This window comes from Cibotium barometz, chromosome 3, assembly GCF_041138505.1.
Source record: "Cibotium barometz isolate CiBa-2024 chromosome 3, ASM4113850v1, whole genome shotgun sequence".
NCBI lineage: Eukaryota > Viridiplantae > Streptophyta > Polypodiopsida > Cyatheales > Cibotiaceae > Cibotium > Cibotium barometz.
The window spans coordinates 71,752,853-71,775,585 of NC_141048.1; positions in this window are offsets into that span (position 1 = coordinate 71,752,853).

The following is a 22,733-nucleotide window of genomic DNA, read 5'->3' on the forward strand; positions in this document are numbered from 1 at the left end:
CTCCTCACACGCAACTCCCACCCCCACCACCCCCCTCAAGCACCTCTGCTCTTCCTCTTTTTTGTGCCCCACCTTCTTCTCCCCCCCTTCACTTTCCCACTCCACCCCCATCACCCACACCCTCCTCGCCACCTTCTCTATCCCTTAAACTTAGGAACATACAAAGCATTCTAGGATATACCCTCCACATCTGCCAAACTCCCACCTTTTCTCGATGTCAGCCTCACCACACCCCCTTCATCATCAACACCCCCTCCACCCTCGTCGTCGTCGCGGGCTCCACAACCCACCACTCGAAGAAGGGGAGATTCTGCCACCATCACCATTCCAGCACGAGGAAGTAGACCCTCTGCCAAACCCTTTGAATTGGTGTGATCCTCTGGACCGCATGGAGTTTGAGCTGGCCGTCATCATCCTAATCAATTGACAACTCCAAAATCACCCCCCATCACCCACGTCACTGATCACCTTTGACATATATTTCCTTCACCCGTACCTCGACGCCAAGCACACAACCTAGTGGCATGACCACCCATCCCGAACCCACAACGGCGAATACCACCGGCCACCCGCCGGCGGCTGCTCATCCCATCACATTCAATCTCATGGGTGAGCAACCGGCCTGGCGGGATGGTCCTTCCTTAGCAAACCCTTCATATGGTTGGGAGGTCTATTGTAACGCACCTCGCGCACTAAGGTTCAGCCTTGATTACGTTCCCATTCGAAGACAGTGGGCCTGGAAGACGTTCCATGAAGAATAACAGCAGAACCCGAAGTTGCAATTCAACTTCACATGGTTCACGCCGCCCCTGTCAACACAACATCCATGTACTCAAGAATCCATGGTCAGGCGCTTCCCCACGAATTCATCCGCCTACGACCACATCCCCCGACCCAGCGGTGATTGCCATCTTTAAGTTCTAAAGTCTCAAGGAAACCCAAGCTATCAAAACTTGGCCTTGAGATATACTCAAGTCAAAAGACCTTCTCATTCACCTCATTTGTATACAATGGCAACCCCATTTGTGTTTGAAAAGTGCACTAAAGGATTTTATACTTGGCAGGTCAAAGTCAAGTTCTTGTAAAGGAATCACTTTAGTGGGAGAGAGAAGTACTTAGAAAATGAAGATATTGCAAAAAAATATTTGGTTAAGCTGGGATAAAAAAAGGATTAACCATTATTGCATTAGGATTAGGGGATGGATGTATTTATCATTTTAACAAAGTTAAAAGGGACTCAAGTCGATTTGGGCCCAAGGCCAAGGGATAAAGGCGATGTGAAAGGGGCCAAGGGCTAGGACTAGGGTTGGGGGCATGCCCATAGACATGAATAAGTGTAGTGTGAAAGGGTGACCTAGTATATAAGTGAATATGGGCCAATGTAATATGAATCTTTTGATAATCAAGATTACACAAGTTCTTTGGTTTCTCTTCTTGTTCTAATCTTATGCTAATCTTTTATGCTTTCCTTAATCCTAAGCTAATTATGCTAAATTCAGGGTGCCACTCTCTTTCATTGATATCAAGGCCATGTCTTTATCTAATTTTTTGATTTTTTTTAAATTTCTTACATTTTCTTGGTTTTTCTTGAACTTACTTGATTTTCTTGATTTCTTGATCAAGAAATGGATATGGTGATTGTGGGATGATGAAAATTTCTTTGATTTTTGGTTGTTCTAAGCTTTTGGGGGGAGGGCTATGGGTCAGTGTCTCGAGACAAAATCTGAGGTGGCTACTCTAAATTTGAATGGGAGAACTAAAATTGAGAGAAATTCGCTAATCATGATTAGAGATGTTAATCAAAATATTTTTCCTCAATAATCTCTTGCTCTGTGCAATTTCCATGGCCATGGGACCAAATTTTACTCAAATCTTTTGCTATTCTTTGGGACAATCATCAACAAGCAACTCTTCCTTCTATTTCATGAAGCTGGAAGACAAATGATGCGCAACTAATACAGGCGCAGAAGATCGCAGCTCACATGCAATTTCAACATCATCAATAAGCGCACCCAAAGCCTAAGTAAGCTTGTGGAGGACAATTACATGGTGATTCAAGACGATTTGCAGCGATCGTGGCATCTCTATGTATCTGATCATGGCGATCAACATCCAATTTACGTTCGATCCAACAGTGAAGACCTTCTTTGGCGACGACAAACCACCCTCCTGGTGGATAACCATAGGCATATGCATGGTAGAAGACTTTTGGCACGGCTTCCTGGAGGACTGAGTAGTGATGAGAAGGGCACTCATTTTGGCTGGTTTGCTAAGCACGGACAGCAGCAAGATGGGCACCAAAGCTATCTGCAGATGGATATGGGGTCTTCCAACAGCCACCACAAACAATGCCTATGAAAGCAATAACCAGTTTTCTGATCTACCTCCACTCTCCCACCATATCAATGCATACAAACATAGGCTTGAATATGTGAAACTAAGACTACTCTTGCCCATTCACATTTTTGCTACAGATAAGCAGCCTATTGTTGCCTGTGCCTCCCCCTCTCTTGCTAGCTTGGCTTCACTTTCAACTCTTCCAATGCTTGTTGGCTGCAGAGTGAGAGTGATCCTTTGATGTGAAGGGCTGTAATGCACAATGTAATGTAGTAGCACACAGATTGAGTCTACACGAACTTCTTATTACCTCAGCAGTGCACATCGTGGACCAACGAATCCATATCTAAGATTGCTGTTGATCTAAAGTAAGTCTCAAATGCATGCTTCCAGGTAAATGGCTCTTCAATGGTGTATTGTGGTGACATTGGAGTTGGTTATGGCACATTGCATGCATAATGGTGCATGGAGGTATGCTATGATTCACATGGTTGGCTTTCATGTGTTTCCTTGAGCTTTTGATGAAAGATTTGGTACCGGATATATTGAAAGCTTATGCTTATGAATTGTAATGATGGGGCATACAACTATAAGTGCCAATTGTAAGTGAAATTCATATACACTTTCAAGTTCATACTATACAACTCACCCACACTTGTATTCATATGGAGGAGAAGCCGGGGGAGTATGTCTTGAATCTGCCTTGCCGCCCCGTGAGTGCCTTGGAAAAGTGGTAAGGTAGAGGATTAGGTACCGGTGGTGAAGAAATGGCCCCAACTTGTGCCTAGTTTTGACCTAGATATGAGGGTGGGAAGAGCTTGGCGCTGGGAGATCGACAAGCTTCAATGCTCTACACCAACTTCCTAGTGCCTATTGTGGATGTGTGAGGGTACCTTGGCATATGGAGGAGAAGCCGGGGGAGTATGTCTTGAATCCGCCTTGCTGCCCCGTGAGTGCCTTGGAAAAGTGGTAAGGTAGAGGATTAGGTACCGGTGGTGGTGAAGAAATGGCCCCAACTTGTGCCTAGTTTCAACCTAGATATGAGGGTGGGAAGAGCTTGGCGCCGGGAGATCGGCAAGCTGCAACACTCTACACCAACTTCCTAGTGCCTATTGTGGATGTGTGAGGGTACCTTGGCATATGGAGGAGAAGCCGAGGGAAGTATGTCTTGAATTCGCCTTGCCCCGTGAGTGCCTTGGAAAAATGGTAAGGTGGAGGATTAAGTACCGGTGGTTAAGAAATGGCCCCAACGTGTGCCTAGTTTCGATCTAGATACGAGGGTGGGAAGAGCTTTGGTCATAAGATTGGCAAGCTTCAATGCTCCACATCAACTTCCTAGTGCCTATTGTGGATGTATTTTATTGGGCAAGGATTTGGCAAGCATGGAATTTAGTATTGCAATTGATTTCAATTGATTTGATATTGAGATTTGATTGCAAAAACAAATGAGGTGCTACTAAATTTTTTGCAAAGGGCACTTATGCAAGGCACTTGAGGTTACATGTGGATGCCAAGTTACAAATTGTTGTGATTCATGCCTTCGAATAAGGTCCGAGACATTGCCAATGCAAAAGGGAAGTGCGGATTGTAATTGGAGAGAAGTTTGATAGTTTTCTGTTGTGGCACTAAATCCTAATTCCAAGAGGGTTAGGACTGCTTCCAAAGTTTTTGCTTAGTCTCATTCTACTCTCCAAGGGCTACGTTTGGAGCCCTCAAGTGCTCGATTCGGACTCCTTTTACTTCTCCAATTGGCAAGTCTATTCACAAGACAAGAAGTCTGCCTAATAAAAAAATCACACTTTATTCTGGCAAAGTGAGAATAGGGTCAGGTTCCCCATACCACCCTAATCTTCCCATCTAGCCTTAGACCTCACCATTCGGACACCCCGAGCTATCGGGCTACATCCATTTTTTCACTAGATACCCTGTTTTTACAAAAATTAGGTTTTGGACTAAACCTATTTTGAGATCATGGCTGGATAGTATGCTCTTGCTGCCTCATTCCGACAACCTAAAAACTGCAAGATTTGGACCCTATTTGCTTGGTCAAAGTGGCAATTTACTCACCGGTTGGCTTTTCAAAGAAGTCAAAACAAAGAGTACTTCTGCATTGATCGTGGTCAAAGTGATCATATATGGGGGTTCTACACGTCATTTACTCTCTCTATAGAGCTAAAATGCTCGTACCCATCCAACCAAAAAACCAGGGTAATACTTGGATGCTTATGATAGTGACCCATCCAACCAAAAAACTAGGGTAATACTTGGATGCTTATAATAGTGAGGTTGCTAGTGATTACGGAGAGGAAGATGGCTATACTGACACACCGATAATGGCTATAGCATGGACACCAACAATGGCATTCACATGTATGAAGAAGAAGGTTACGCTGAAGATTATAACTTCAATGAGGGGAGTCATAGCTTTGAAGATCCCACATATACATAGGGGGTGATGCGGAAGAGGTAGTGTATGCTTATGATTCTCAAGGATATTGGGATGGTGTGAATTCTGGTGGCAATGCATATGCCTATGATGACCGTGATGCCTATGACTACGATATTCATCGTAGTCATGATTCCTTTTATGAGGACATGTATGAAAATGAGGATTTGGTCAACGCGGCAATGGAGATCGGATCTATGAAAGTGAAGAAAAATTCCAACTTGGCACCACCGTGAGAGTATTAATGCATGTGACTTTGTGGATGAATTTGATGAGAAGGGTGATGAAGAGGACTATGAGAATTTTGATACAATGCCAACAAGGAATGAATTTGATGAGAATGATGATGAAGTCCTAGGACTATGAGAATTTGGATACAATGCCAACAAGGAGAAATGCAATGCCGATGCTTAATGATAGTGGAAACTTGAGTATTTTGACAATCTCTATGCAAAATTCTTTAGCTAGAAGGGACCAAAGGTTTCAAGACATGGTTGATAGAACCACAAGTCTATGAACCCTTTGTTAATGCTACTCATGCAGGCACAACATTTATCTCTCAAGCTCATTTGCAACAAGGAGATTGGGATCAAAGTTCTATGTTTGGAAAGGGGAACTTACCTCCATATTCAATGTAACAAGGTGGAACTTATGTGTGTGGTATGCCTATGCATCGGCATCCCCACCAACACACTTGTCTCATATGCACCACTCACCATTCGGACACCCGAGCTATCGGGCTACATCCATTTTTTCACTAGATACCCTATCTCTACAAAAGTTAGGGTTTTGGACTAAACCTATTTTGACATCATGGCTGGATAGTATGTTGCCTCATTCCGACAACCTAAAACCTGCAAGATTTGGACCCTGTTTGCTTGGTTAAAGTGGCAATTTACTCACCGGTTGACTTTTCAAAGAAGTTAAAACAGAGAGTACTTTTGCATTGATCGTGGTCAAAGTGATCATATATGGGGGTTCTACACATCATTTCCTCTCTCTATAGAGCTAAAATGCTCATAATTTGGAGTTTGAGAACCCATCCAACCAAAAAACCAGGGCAATACTTGGATGCTTATGATAGTGAGGTTGCTAGTGATTACGGAGAGGAAGATGGCTATAGTACTGACACACCGACAATGGCTATAGCATGGACACCAACAATGGCATTCACATCTATGAAGAAGAAGGTTACGTTGAAGATTATACCTTCAATGAGGGGAGTCATAGCTTTGAAGATCACACATATACATAGGGGGTGTGATGCGGAAGAGGTAGTGTATGCTTATGATTCTCAAGGATATTGGGATGGTGTGAATTCTGGTGGCAATGCATATGCCTATGATTATCATGTCTATGATGACCGTGATGCCTATGACTACGATATTCATCGTAGTCATGATCCTTTTTATGAGGGCATGTATGACAATGAGGATTTGGTCAACGCGACAATGGAGATCGGATCTATGAAAGTGAAGAAAAGTTCCAACTTGGCACCACCGCCGGTGAGAGTATTAATGCATGTGACCTTGTGGATGAATTTGATGAGAAGGGTGATGAAGAGGACTATGAGAATTTTGATACAATGCCAACAAGGGATGAATTTGATGAGAATGATGATGAAGTCCTAGGACTATGAGAATTTGGATACAATGCCAACAAGGAGAAATGCAATGCCGATGCTTAATGATAGTGGAAACTTGAGTATTTTGACGATCTCTATGCAAAATTCTTTAGCTAGAAGGGACCAAAAGTTTCAAGACATGGTTTATAGAACCACAAGTCTATGAACCCTTTGTTAACGCTACTCATGCAGGCACAACATTTATCTCTCAAGCTCATTTGCAACAAGGAGATTGGGATCAAAGTTCTATGTTTGGTGGAAAGGGGAACTTACCTCCATATTCAATGCAACAAGGTGGAACTTATGTGTATGGTATGCCTATGCATCAAAGTGGTGCATATGAGACAAGTGTGTTGGTGGGGATGCCGATGCAACAAGGCAGGGAAAATGCATTTGGTATGCCTATGCATCAATTTGATAGATATCGATCAAGAAGGCCTATGTATGATTCTTCTTCAATACATATGTGCGATCAAATACCCTTTACCCTTGTCTATCAATGAGCCACATTGTCAAACACTCTTCTCTTCAATAGGAGTGATTGGAGAAAGGAAATGCGCACAATGTTTGATGATGGTGAAGCTACTACAAGTGAAGCCAAGATAAGGAGGATCAATGTATGTAAATTGTTGGTGCCGACTCTCGGTTTCCATATTGCTTTGAGTGAGGATAGAAGACCTATTATACACTCAATGTTGCTAGATTTGGGCTTTTCCAAAAGCAATGGAGGATCTTTGTTCTTTTTTATATTTTACCAATGTATGGAGTGTGACTGTGTGGTGGGCGTTTTTGCACATATTATGGGTGTTGAATTGGAGGGATACCAAACAATGTGTCTGTGGTCAAAGGGGATACACAAGCTGAAAATGGTTATGATTGGACAACTTTCATAAGTGCTTTGATTGAGAAATTTTCAGCTCATGACATGATGCCACGAGATTGTGAGAACATGGTCATTGATGACATTTTGGATGAGTACCTGTTTGTTGATGAGATGAATGGGATGATGACTCATTTGTTGGTGATACATGTGATGACCATGCTTTTGGATGATCATGCATTGAGTGGCTCATGCTTCAAAGGTTCATGAAAATGCATTGTATGATCCATTGTCAAGTTCGGTTTGGAAGGCATATGATTGTCAATTATTTGACTATGAAGGCTTAGAGGATATGGATCATGACGCAAATAAAGAAGAATCTTCTCATAATGATAATTTTCACACATGCATTGATGATATTTTGGTGGTTGATGTTGGTGATCATAGTACTACCATTCATCATGAGGATGAGGATGTCTATGAAGATTCGGATGATGGTAGCCTTGACGATGAGTATATTCATTATGAGGATGCATGTTCTATGCTTTGTAGTGGAGATCTTCAAGGGAATTTTGAAGATGACAATAAAGTTCATACGAACATGGGGTTTGAGGTGTGCATTCTCAGATTTTATGGATACCAAAGTGATTCTATGGTTTATGGGATTGGGGCATTCACTTTCGGATGCATTCCTTGTCATATGAGATGCATGGTGCAAGACTATGTGGCACGCCATGGTTTTGGTGTATTGCCTTTGGATGGAGGAAATAGTGTTGCATATGGTACATTATATTTATGCTTCAGATTAATGGATATACCGGTATGCTTTCCTTTCGACCCCGGTATATGTGGTAGCTAAGTTGTATGGGTTGGAAATTATAGTAGTTATCCTTTTGATCTGGGTGGCTACTTGTGCTTGAGAAAGCTTGATTGTTGGTCTCTTGGTTTGCCTTTTGATCCGGGAGGTCAAACTTTTTGATAGGTTATTCTTTGGCTACATTTGAGGAATCAATTGGTGCATAAAAACAATGATTATGGAATGCTAGAATTTCTGAAAATCACTATTTGGACAGCCCTATACCTTTTGGTTTTCGATGCAAAATGCGTGGAAGATTTAAGAAGTGCATATGCCATTATGGAAGTACATGTTATGTCTTGATTTGAGTGCATTGTGGGTAGTTTGCAGCCATACATATATCTTTTTGGCTCCAACATACATGGCTCATGCATGAGCATCTACTTGACATGAATCCTTAATGGTATACTTCATCCATGCAAGTTTGTACATGTATATTTAAGGTTTCGAGGATGAAACCTCTTGGGTGGGGATGGTTTATAACCAAGTTGCCCAAGGCGGCCAAGGGATGAAGGGGATGTGAAAGGTGCCAAGGGCTAGGACTAGGGTTGGGCATGCCCATGGACATGAATAAGTGTAGTGTGAAAGGGTGGCCTAGTATATAAGTGAATATGGTCCAATATAATATAGGAACCTTTTGAACCCTTTTTGATAATCAAGATTACACAAGTTCTTTGGTTTCTCTTCTTGTTCTAATCCTAGGTTAATCTCTCATACTTTCCTTAATCCTAGGCTAATTAGGCTAAATCTAGGTTGCCACTTTCTTTCCATCACATTCTATCATAAGATACGTCTAAGGGTGCTTAGGATGAGTTAGAGAAATTGTTTGGGAAAAATAAAAGAACTGCTTAAAAATATAATTCTTTGGCTTGGAGATCAACAAAGACAATGAATCTCTTTCAGCACACCTTAACAAAATGAAGTATAACACAACAATTGGCTGGCATTGGGGAACTTGCAGAAGAAGAGAACGAGAAGAGAATGCCATAGCCATATTGTTGAACATGTCTTATGTATTTGGTATTATCTTATGTATCTTTTAACATACCATACATTGAAACCTTTCTTGGAGCTTATAGCTCAAGCTTTCATGGGGACTAATCATGATAGTTTTTCTATGTTTAGGTGCCTACGCTCTATGATGAGTAGGCATGTGTACTCATTGTATAATGAGTGCAGTTTACTTATCTCTCACTAGATCCCTTTCTTGTATTAGTATTAGAGCTTTGCTTAGATCCCGCTTAGGGGAGTGCTTAGTCATTTTTGGATTAGATTCTACATAGTTTTTCAGATTTGATTTGATCTTTATTGAGAGTGGATTAACCATGGGATTAGTATCAATCATTTTTGGGTATGTATTAATCAAAAATTGAAAAAATCCTAATTTGTTGTTAGTGTTACTTGATTATCTTCTTGATTAGAGTTTTTTCTACAATAATCTTTGATTAAAACTTATTTTTTCTCACTTTATAAACCCTAATTTTGACATTATCATTATTACAACAAACACTAGAACCAACCATTTCTTGAAAATCTTGAGCCATTTCTTGTTTTAGTGAGGGATTTGTCAAAGATCTTTGGTCTTGTGCAAATCTGGGTGCGGCAAAAGATTAAGAAATTGTAAAGGTGCAAGTCTTTGGAGCATCTTAGAAGTAATGTAGCAAATCTTTATTATCAAGAAAGTGTGTAGAGTTGAAATCTTGGAGTGTTGATCATAAAACATTCCCCCCTCAAACCCCTTATCGGCTTCTTGATCTACAGTTTCGAGCCATCCGCCTTAACCTTCTCCAACATGATATATATATATTGAAGAGTCCCTCTCCCGCCCACAATATACATATGCTCTATCCAAGCTCCCCATATATAGCCTAACTATCATCCCCCAGGGGCTTCTCACCTTCCAACACCCTCACGATCTCTTTGAACTCCTCTTCCACCCCCTTCAAGCCACTCTCACAGTTTGGAGTTTACTACTTCGCTATGGCTTTCCTACTACCCCACAGCCCACCAATATGCTGATCTCATTGATTTATCCTTACCAGATGGCATATGCCGCCCCTACCCATATCTCCCCCTCATCTCTAGCCAGGCATTGTAGTACCTCTGGATAGCTGGTAGGTAGGTCGCCCACGACGCTTACCTCTCCCTCCTAAATGGTCTTCTACCACCCTACTCGGCGCCTAGCTTAATCATTCACTACCACTGTTGCTTCATCTAGATCAAAGTCATGGAGGCCATTGGCATATGCCAGTTCGACAGCACACACATTGCCTTTTGATGAGTACAGTGAAGCCGAGGCTGTCGTTGCTCGTAATTGATTTTTTCTATACTCACACGATCCTAAGGCTGCTGTTGGCAAACTGGCCCTACCCCCCAGACGATAATGATGATGGCACTGATGGGCAGCAGGGTGGCTTGCCTCCTCCACCGCCATGATCTTCTTCACCACCACCCCCTCCTCCCCCATTAGGCTCCATGTTTTCACCTCCTCACACACAACTCCCACCCCCACCACCCCCCTCAAGCACCTCTGTTCTTCCTCTTTTTTGTGCCCCACCTTCTTCTCCCCCCCTTCACTTTCCCACTCCACCCCCATCACCCACACCCCCCTCGCCACCTTCACTATCCCTTAAACTTAGGAACATACAAAGCATTCTAGGATATACCCTCCACATCTGCCAAACCCCTACCTTTTCTCGATGTCAGCCTCACCACACCCCCTTCATCATCAACACCCCCTCCACCCTCATCGCTGGCTCCACAACCCACCACTCAAAGAAGGGGAGATTCTGCCACCATCACCATTCCAGCACGAGGAAGTAGACCCTCTGCCAAACCCTTTGAATTGGTGTGATCCTCTGGACCGCATGGAGTTTGAGCTGGCCGTCATCATCCTAATCAATTGACAACTCCAAAATCACCCCCCCATCACCCACGTCACCAATCACCTTCAACATATATTTCCTTCACGCGTACCTCGACGCCAAGCACACAACCTAGCGGCATGACCACCCATCCCGAACCCACGATGGCGAATACCACCGGCCACCCGCCGCGCGGCTCCTCATCCCATCACATTCAATCTCATGGGTGAAGCAGCAGGCCTAGCGGATGGTCCTTCCTTAGCAAACCCTTCATATGGTTGGGAGGTCTATTGTAACGTACCTCGCGCACTAAGGTTCAGCCCTGATTACCTTCCCATTCGAAGACAGTGGGCCTAGAAGATGTTCCATGAAGAGAGTGCTTAGTCATTTTTGGATTAGATTCTACATAGTTTTTCAGATTTGATTTGTTCTTTATTGAGAGTGGATTAACCATGGGATTAGTATCAATCATTTTTGGGTATGTATTAATCAAAAATTGAAAAAATCCTAATTTGTTGTTGGTATTACTTGATTATCTTCTTGATTAGAGTTTTTTCTACCATAATCTTTGATTAAAACTTATTTTTTCTCACTTTATAAACCCTAATTTTGACATTATCATTATTACAACAAACACTAGAACCAACCACTTCTTGAAAATCTTGAGCGATTTCTTGTTTTAGTGAGGGATTTGTCAAAGATCTTTGGTCTTGTGCAAATCTGGGTGGCAAAAGATCAAGAAATTGTAAAGGTACAAGTCTTTGGAGCATCTTAGAAGTAATGTAGCAAATCTTTATTATCAAGAAAGTGTGTAGAGTTGAAATCTTGGAGTGTTGATCATAAAACATTCCCCCCTCAAACCCCTTATCGGCTTCTTGATCTACAAATCCGAGCCATCCGCCTTAACCTTCTCCAACATAAAATATATATTGAAGAGTCCCTCTCCCGCCCACAATATACATATGCTCTTCCCCATATATAGCCTAACTATCATCCCCTATTTTTCTTCCAGGGGCTTCTCACCTTCCAACACCCTCATGATCTCTTTGAACTCCTCTTCCACCCCCTTCAAGCCACTCTCACAGTTTGGAGTTTACTACTTTGCTATGGCTTTCCTGCTACCCCACAGCCCAATCTGCTGATCTCATTGATTTATCCTTACCAGATGGCATATGCCCCTGCCAAGCATTGCAGTACCTCTGGATAGCTGGTAGCTAGGTTGCCCAAGATGCTTACCTCTCCCTCCTAAATGATCCTCTACCACCCTACTCGGCGCCTAGCTTAATCATTCACTACCACTATTGCTTCATCTAGATCAAAGTCATGGAGGCCACTGGCATATGCCAGTTCGACAGCACACACATTGCCTTTTGATGAGTACAGTGAAGCTGAGGCTGCTGTTGCTCGCAATTGATTTTTTCTATACTCACACGATCCTAAGGCTGCTATTGGCAATTGGCCCTACACCCCCCAGACTATAACGACGACGGCACTGATGGGCGGCAGGGTGGCTTGCTTCTCCACCCCCATGATCTTCTTCACCACCACCCCCTCCTCCCCCATTAGGCTCCATGTTTTCACCTCCTCACACACAACTCCCCCCCCACCACCCCCCTCAAGCACCTTCGCTCTTCCTCTCTTTCGTGCCCCACCTTCTTCTCCCCCCCTTCACTTTCCCACTCCACCCCCATCACCCACACCCCCCCCCTCGCCACCTTCACTATCCCTTAAACTTAGGAGCATACAAAGCATTCTAGGATATACCCTCCACATCTGCCAAGCCCGTACCTTTTCTCGATGTCAGCCTCACCACACCCCCTTCATCATCAACACCCCCGTCTCGCTGGCTCCACAACCCACCACTCGAAGAAGGGGAGATTCTGCCACCATCACCATTCGAGCACGAGGAAGTACACCCTCTGCCAAACCCTTTGAATTGGTGTGATCCTTTGGACCGCATGGAGTTTGAGCTGGCCATCATCATCCTAATCAATTGACAACTCCAAAATCACCCCCCCATCACCCACGTCACCGATCACCTTCGACATATATTTCCTTCACCCGTACCTCGACGCCAAGCACACAACCTAGCGGCATGACCACCCATCCCGAACCCACGACGGTGGATACCACCGACCACCCACCGCCGCTGCTCATCCCATCACATTCAATCTCATGGGTGAGCAGCCGGCCTGGCGGATGGCCCTTCCTGAGCAAACCCTTCATATGGTTGGGAGGTCTATTGTAATGCACCTCGCGCACTAAGGTTTGGCCCTGATTACCTTCCCATTCAAAGACGGTGGGCCTGGAAGACATTCCATGAAGAACAACAGCAGAACCCGAAGTTGCAATTCAACTTCACATGGTTCACACCGCCCCTGTCAACACAACATCCATGTACTCAAGAATCCATGGTCAGGCGCTTCCCCACGAATTCATCCGCCTACGACAAGGTCCCCCGACCCAGCGGTGATTGCCATCTTTAAGTTCTAAAGTCTCAAGGAAACCCAAGCTATCAAAACCTGGCCTTGAGATATACTCAAGTCAAAAGACCTTCTCATTCACCTCATTTGTATACAATGGCAACCCCATTTGTGTTTGAAAAGAGCACTAAAGGGTCTTATACTTGGCAAGTCAAAGTCAAGTTCTTGTAAAGATATTGTTAGTAGGAGAGAGAAGTACTTAGAAAATGAAGATATTGCAAAAAATATTTGGTTAAGCTGGGATAAAAAAGGATTAACCATTATTGCATTAAGATAAGGGGATGGATGTATTTATCATTTTAAGGTTGCCCATAGACATGAATAAGTGTAGTGTGAAAGGGTGGCCTAGTATATAAGTGAATATGGGCCAATGTAATATGAATCTTTTGATCATCAAGATTACACAAGTTCTTTGGTTTCTCTTCTTGTTCTAATCATAGACTAATCTTTTATGCTTTCCTTAAATCCACATGTAACCTCAAGTGCCTTGCATAAGTGCCCTTTGCAAAAAATTTAGTAGCACCTCATTTGTTTTTGCAATCAAATCTCAATATCAAATCAATTGAAATCAATTGCAATACTAAATTCCATGCTTGCCAAATCCTTGCCCAATAAAATACATCCACAATAGGCACTAGGAAGTTGATGTGGAGCATTGAAGCTTGCCAATCTTCGACCAAAGCTCTTCCCACCCTCGTATCTAGATCGAAACTAGGCACACGTTGGGGGCATTTCTTAACCACCGGTACTTAATCCTCCACCTTACCATTTTTCCAAGGCACTCACGGCTACCATCATCCGCATCTTCATAGACATCCTCATCCTCATGATGAATGGTAGTACTATGATCACCAACATCAACCACCAAAATATCATCAATGCATGTGTGAAAATTATCATTATGAGAAGATTCTTCTTTATTTGCGTCATGATCCATATCCTCTAAGCCTTCATAGTCAAATAATTGACAATCATATGCCTTCCAAACCGAACTTGACAATGGATCATACAATGCATTTTCATGAACCTTCCATGAGCCACTCAATGCATGATCATCCAAAAGCATGGTCATCACATGTATCACCAACAAATGAGTCATCATCCCATTCATCTCACCAACAAACAAGTACTCATCCAAAATGTCATCAATGACCATGTTCTCACAATCTCGTGGCATCATGTCATGAGCTGAAAATTTCTCAATCAAAGCACTTATGAAAGTTGTCCAATCATAACCATTTTCAGCTTGCGTATCCCCTTTGACCACAGACACATTGTTTGGTATCCCTCCAATTCAACACCCATAATATGTGGAAAAACGCCCACCACACGTCACACTCCATACATTGGTAAAATATAAAAAAGAACAAAGATCCTCCATTGCTTTTGGAAAAGCCCAAATCTAGCAACATTGAGTGTATAATAGGTCTTCTATCCTCACTCAAAGCAATATGGAAACCGAGAGTCGGCACCAACAATTTACATACATTGATCCTCCTTAACTTGGCTTCACTTGTAGTAGCTTCACCATCATCAAACATTGTGCGCATTGCCTTTCTCCAATCACTCCTATTGAAGAGAAGAGTGTTTGACAATGGGGCTCATTGATAGACAAGGGCAAAGGGTATTTGATCGCACATATGTATTGAAGAAGAATCATACATAGGCCTTCTTGATCGCACATATGTATTGAAGAAGAATCATACATAGGCCTTCTTGATCGATATCTATCAAATTGCTGCATAGGCATACCAAATGCATTTTCCCTGCCTTGTTGCATCGGCATCCCCACCAACACACTTGTCTCATATGCACCACTTTAATGCATAGGCATACCATACACATGAGTTTCACCTTGTTGCATTGAATATGGAGGTAAGTTCCCCTTTCCAAACATAGAACTTTGATCCCAATCTCCTTGTTGCAAATGAGCTTGAGAGATAAATGTTGTGCCTGCATGAGTAGCGTTAACAAAGGGTTCATAGACTTGTGGTTCTATCAACCATGTCTTGAAACCTTTGGTCCCTTCTAGCTAAAGAATTTTGCATAGAGATCGTCAAAATACTCAAGTTTCCACTATCATTAAGCATCGGCATTACATTTCTCCTTGTTGGCATTGTATCCAAATTCTCATAGTCCTAGGACTTCATCATCATTCTCATCAAATTCATCCCTTATTGGCATTGTATCAAAATTCTCATAGTCCTCTTCATCACCCTTCTCATCAAATTCATCCACAAGGTCACATGCATTAATACTCTCACCGGTGGTGCCAAGTTGGAACTTTTCTTCACTTTCATAGATCCGATCTCCATTGTCGCGTTGACCAAATCCTCATTGGCATACATGCCCTCATAAAAAGAATCATGACTACGATGAATATCGTAGTCATAGGCATCACGGTCATCATAGACATGATAATCATAGGCATATGCATTGCCACCAGAATTCACACCATCCCAATATCCTTGAGAATCATAAGCATACACTACCTCTTCCGCATCACACCCCCTATGTATATGTGGGATCTTCAAAGCTATGACTCCCCTCATTGAAGGTATAATCTTCAATGTAACCTTCTTCTTCATAGATGTGAATGCCATTGTTGGTGTCCATGCTATAGCCATTGTCGGTGTGTCAGTACTATAGCCATCTTCCTCTCCGTAAGTACTGGCAACCTCACTATCATAACCCATCTAAGTATTGCCCTGGTTTTTTGGTTGGATGGGTTCTCAAACTCCAAATTACGAGCATTTGAGCTCTATAGAGAGAGGAAATGATGTGCAGAACCCCCATATATGATCACTTTGACCACGATCAATGCAAAAGTACTCTCTGTTTTGACTTCTTTGAAAAGTCAACCGGTGAGTAAATTGCCACTTTAACCAAGCAAACAGGGTCCAAATCTTGCAGTTTTTAGGTTGTCGGAATGAGGCAGCATACTATCCAGCCATGATGTCAAAATAGGTTTAGTTCAAAACCCTAACTTTTGTATCTGTGAAAAAATGGATGTAGCCCGATAGCTCGGGTGTCCGAATGGTGAGTGGTGCATGTGAGACAAGTGTGTTGGTGGGGATGCCGATGCATAGGCATACCATACACATAAGTTCCACCTTGTTGCATTGAATATGGAGGTAAGTTTCCCTTTCCAAACATAGAACTTTGATCCCAATCTCCTTGTTGCAAATGAGCTTGAGAGATAAATGTTGTGCCTGCATGAGTAGCGTTAACAAAGGGTTCATAGACTTGTGGTTCTATCAACCATGTCTTGAAACCTTTGGTCCCTTCTAGCTAAAGAATTTTGCATAGAGATCGTCAAAATACTCAAGTTTCCACTATCATTAAGCATCGGCATTGCATTTCTCCTTGTTGGCATTGTATCCAAATTCTCATAGTCCTAGGACTTCATCATCATTCTCATCAAATTCATCCCTTGTTGGCATTGTATCAAAATTCTCATAGTCCTCTTCATCACCCTTCTCATCAAATTCATCCACAAGGTCACATGCATTAATACTCTCACCGGTGGTGCCAAGTTGGAACTTTTCTTCACTTTCATAGATCCGATCTCCATTGCCGCACTTTTTGTCTTGTGGATAGACTTGCCAATTGGAGAAGTAAAACGAGTCCGAATCGAGCACTTGAGGACTCCAAACGTAGCCCTTGGAGAGTAGAATCAGACGAAGCAAAAACTTTGGAAGCAGTCCTAACCCTCTTGGAATTAGGATTTAGTGCCACAACAGAAAACTATCAAACTTCTCTCCAATTACAATCCGCACTTCCCTTTTGCATTGGCAATGTCTTGGACCTTATTCGAAGCCATGAATCACAACAATTTGTAACTTGGCATCCACATGTAACCTCAAGTGCCTTGCATAAGTGCCCTTTGCAAAAAATTTAGTAGCACCTCATTTGTTTTTGCAATCAAATCTCAATATCAAATCAATTGAAATCAATTGCAATACTAAATTCCATGCTTGCCAAATCCTTGCCCAATAAAATACATCCACAATAGGCACTAGGAAGTTGATGTGGAGCATTGAAGCTTGCTAATCTTCGACCAAAGCTCTTCCCACCCTCGTATCTAGATCGAAACTAGGCACACGTTGGCGGCATTTCGAAACCACCGGTACTTAATACTCCACCTTACCATTTTTCCAAGGCACTCACGGCTACCATCATCCGCATCTTCATAGACATCCTCATCCTCATGATGAATGGTAGTACTATGATCACCAACATCAACCACCAAAATATCATCAATGCATGTGTGAAAATTATCATTATGAGAAGATTCGTCTTCATTTGCATCATGATCCATATCCTCTAAGCCTTCATAGTCAAATAATTGACAATCATATGCCTTCCAAACCGAACTTGACAATGGATCATACAATGCATTTTCATGAACCTTCCATGAGCCACTCAATGCATGATCATCCAAAAGCATGGTCATCACATGTATCACCAACAAATGAGTCATCATCCCATTCATCTCACCAACAAACAAGTACTCATCCAAAATGTCATCAATGACCATGTTCTCACAATCTCGTGGCATCATGTCATGAGCTGAAAATTTCTCAATCAAAGCACTTATGAAAGTTGTCCAATCATAACCATTTTCAGCTTGCGTATCCCCTTTGACCACAGACACATTGTTTGGTATCCCTCCAATTCAACACCCATAATATGTGCAAAAACGCCCACCACACGTCACACTCTATACATTGGTAAAATATAAAAAAGAACAAAGATCCTCCATTGCTTTTGGAAAAGCCCAAATCTAGCAACATTGAGTGTATAATAGGTCTTCTATCCTCACTCAAAGCAATATGGAAACCGAGAGTCGGCACCAACAATTTACATACATTGATCCTCCTTAACTTGGCTTCACTTGTAGTAGCTTCACCATCATCAAACATTGTGCGCATTGCCTTTCTCCAATCACTCCTATTGAAGAGAAGAGTGTTTGACAATGCAGCTCATTGATAGACACGGGTAAAGGGTATTTGATCGCACATATGTATTGAAGAAGAATCATACATAGGCCTTCTTGATCGATATCTATCAAATTGCTGCATAGGCATACCAAATGCATTTTCCCTACCTTGTTGCATCGGCATCCCCACCAACACACTTGTCTCATATGCACCACTTTAATGCATAGGCATACCATACACATAAGTTTCACCTTGTTGCATTGAATATGGAGGTAAGTTTCCCTTTCCAAACATAGAACTTTGATCCCAATCTCCTTGTTGCAAATGAGCTTGAGAGATAAATGTTGTGCCTGCATGAGTAGCGTTAACAAAGGGTTCATAGACTTGTGGTTCTATCAACCATGTCTTGAAACCTTTGGTCCCTTCTAGCTAAAGAATTTTCCATAGAGATCGTCAAAATACTCAAGTTTCCACTATCATTAAGCATCGGCATTGCATTTCTCCTTGTTGGCATTGTATCCAAATTCTCATAGTCCTAGGACTTCATCATCATTCTCATCAAATTCATCCCTTGTTGGCATTGTATCAAAATTCTCATAGTCCTCTTCATCACCCTTCTCATCAAATTCATCCACAAGGTCACATGCATTAATACTCTCACCGGTGGTGCCAAGTTGGAACTTTTCTTCACTTTCATAGATCCGATCTCCATTGTCGCGTTGACCAAATCCTCATTGGCATACATGCCCTCATAAAAAGAATCATGACTACGATGAATATTGTAGTCATAGGCATCACGGTCATCATAGACATGATAATCATAGGCATATGCATTGCCACCAGAATTCACACCATCCCAATATCCTTGAGAATCATAAGCATACACTACCTCTTCCGCATCACACCCCCTATGTATATGTGGGATCTTCAAAGCTATGACTCCCCTCATTGAAGGTATAATCTTCAACGTAACCTTCTTCTTCATAGATGTGAATGCCATTGTTGGTGTCCATGCTATAGCCATTGTCGGTGTGTCAGTACTATAGCCATCTTCCTCTCCGTAATTACTGGCAACCTCACTATCATAACCCATCTAAGTATTGCCCTGGTTTTTTGGTTGGATGGGTTCTCAAACTCCAAATTACGAGCATTTGAGCTCTATAGAGAGAGGAAATGATGTGCAGAACCCTCATATTTGATCACTTTGACCACGATCAATGCAAAAGTACTCTCTGTTTTGACTTCTTTGAAAAGTCAACCGGTGAGTAAATTGCCACTTTAACCAAGCAAACAGGGTCCAAATCTTGCAGTTTTTAGGTTGTCGGAATGAGGCAGCATACTATCCAGCCATGATGTCAAAATAGGTTTAGTCCAAAACCCTAACTTTTGTATCTAGTGAAAAAAGGGATGTAGCCCGATAGCTCGGGTGTCCGAATGGTGAGTGGTGCATATGAGACAAGTGTGTTGGTGGGGATGCCGATGCATAGGCATACCATACACATAAGTTCCACCTTGTTGCATTGAATATGGAGGTAAGTTTCCCTTTCCAGACATAGAACTTTGATCCCAATCTCCTTGTTGCAAATGAGCTTGAGAGATAAATGTTGTGCCTGCATGAGTAGCGTTAACAAAGGGTTCATAGACTTGTGGTTCTATCAACCATGTCTTGAAACCTTTGGTCCCTTGTAGCAAAAGAATTTTGCATAGAGATCGTCAAAATACTCAAGTTTCCACTATCATTAAGCATCGGCATTGCATTTCTCCTTGTTGGCATTGTATCCAAATTCTCATAGTCCTAGGACTTCATCATCATTCTCATCAAATTCATCCCTTGTTGGCATTGTATCAAAATTCTCATAGTCCTCTTCATCACCCTTCTCATCAAATTCATCCACAAGGTCACATGCATTAATACTCTCACCGGTGGTGCCAAGTTGGAACTTTTCTTCACTTTCATAGATCCGATCTCCATTGCCGCGTTGACTCATTGTCATACACGCCCTCATAAAAAGAATCATGACTACGATGAATATCGTAGTCATAGGCATCACGGTCATCATAGGCATATGCATTGCCACCAGAGTTCACACCATCCCAATATCCTTGAGAATCATAAGCATACACTACCTCTTCCGCATCACCCCCTATGTATATGTGGGATCTTCAAAGCTATGACTCCCCTCATTGAAGTTATAATCTTCAACGTAACCTTCTTCTTCATAGATGTGAATGCCATTGTTGGTGTCCATGCTATAGCCATCGGTATAGCCATCTTCCTCTCCGTAATCACTAGCAACCTCACTATCATAAGCATCCTAGTATTACCCTGGTTTTTTGGTTGGATGGGTTCTCAAACTCCAAATTACGAGCATTTTAGCTCTATAGAGAGAGGAAATGACGTGTAGAACCCCCATATATGATCACTTTGACCACGATCAATGCAGAAGTACTCTATGTTTTGACTTCTTTGAAAAGTCAACCGATGAGTAAATTGCCACTTTGACCAAGCAAACAGGGTCCAAATCTTGCAGTTTTTAGGTTGTCGGAATGAGGCAGCAAGAGCATACTATCCAGCCATGATGTCAAAATAGGTTTAGTCCAAAACCTAATTTTTGTAAAAACAGGGTATCTAGTGAAAAAATGGATGTAGCCCGATAGCTCAGGGTGTCCGAATGGTGAGGTCTAAGACTAGATGGGAAGATTAGGGTGGTATGGGGAACCTGACCCTATTCTCACTTTGCCAGAATAAAGTGTTATTTTTTTTATTAGGTAGACTTTTTGTCTTGTGGATAGACTTGCCAATTGGAGAAGTAAAACGAGTCCGAATCGAGCACTTGAGGACTCCAAACGTAGCCCTTGGAGAGTAGAATGAGACTAAGCAAAAACTTTGGAAGCAGTCCTAACCCTCTTGGAATTAGGATTTAGTGCCACAACAGAAAACTATCAAACTTCTCTCCAATTACAATCCGCACTTCCCTTTTGCATTGGCAATGTCTTGGACCTTATTCGAAGCCATGAATCACAACAATTTGTAACTTGGCATCCACATGTAACCTCAAGTGCCTTGCATAAGTGCCCTTTGCAAAAAATTTAGTAGCACCTCATTTGTTTTTGCAATCAAATCAATTGAAATCAATTGCAATACTAAATTCCATGCTTGCCAAATCCTTGCCCAATAAAATACATCCACAATAGGCACTAGGAAGTTGATGTGGAGCATTGAAGCTTGACAATCTTCGACCAAAGCTCTTCCCACCCTCGTATCTAGATCGAAACTAGGCACACGTTGGGGGCATTTCTTAACCACCGGTACTTAATACTCCACCTTACCATTTTTCCAAGGCACTCATGGCTACCATCATCTGCATCTTCATAGACATCCTCATCCTCATGATGAATGGTAGTACTATGATCACCAACATCAACCACCAAAATATCATCAATGCATGTGTGAAAATTATCATTATGAGAAGATTCTTCTTTATTTGCGTCATGATCCATATACTCTAAGCCTTCATAGTCAAATAATTGACAATCATATGCCTTCCAAACCGAACTTGACAATGGATCATACAATGCATTTTCATGAACCTTCCATGAGCCACTCAATGCATGATCATCCAAAAGCATGGTCATCACATGTATCACCAACAAATGAGTCATCATCCCATTCATCTCACCAACAAACAAGTACTCATCCAAAATGTCATCAATGACCATGTTCTCACAATCTCGTGGCATCATGTCATGAGTTGAAAATTTCTCAATCAAAGCACTTATGAAAGTTGTCCAATCATAACCATTTTCAGCTTGCGTATCCCCTTTGACCACAGACACATTGTTTGGTATCCCTCCAATTCAACACCCATAATATGTGGAAAAACGCCCACCACACGTCACACTCCATACATTGGTAAAATATAAAAAAGAACAAAGATCCTCCATTGCTTTTGGAAAAGCCCAAATCTAGCAACATTGAGTGTATAATAGGTCTTCTATCCTCACTCAAAGCAATATGGAAACCGAGAGTCGGCACCAACAATTTACATACATTGATCCTCCTTAACTTGGCTTCACTTGTAGTAGCTTCACCATCATCAAACATTGTGCGCATTGCCTTTCTCCAATCACTCCTATTGAAGAGAAGAGTGTTTGACAATGTGGCTCATTGATAGACAAGGGCAAAGGGTATTTGATCGCACATATGTATTGAAGAAGAATCATACATAGGCCTTCTTGATCGCACATATGTATTGAAGAAGAATCATACATAGGCCTTCTTGATCGATATCTATCAAATTGCTGCATAGGCATACCAAATGCATTTTCCCTGCCTTGTTGCATCGGCATCCCCACCAAC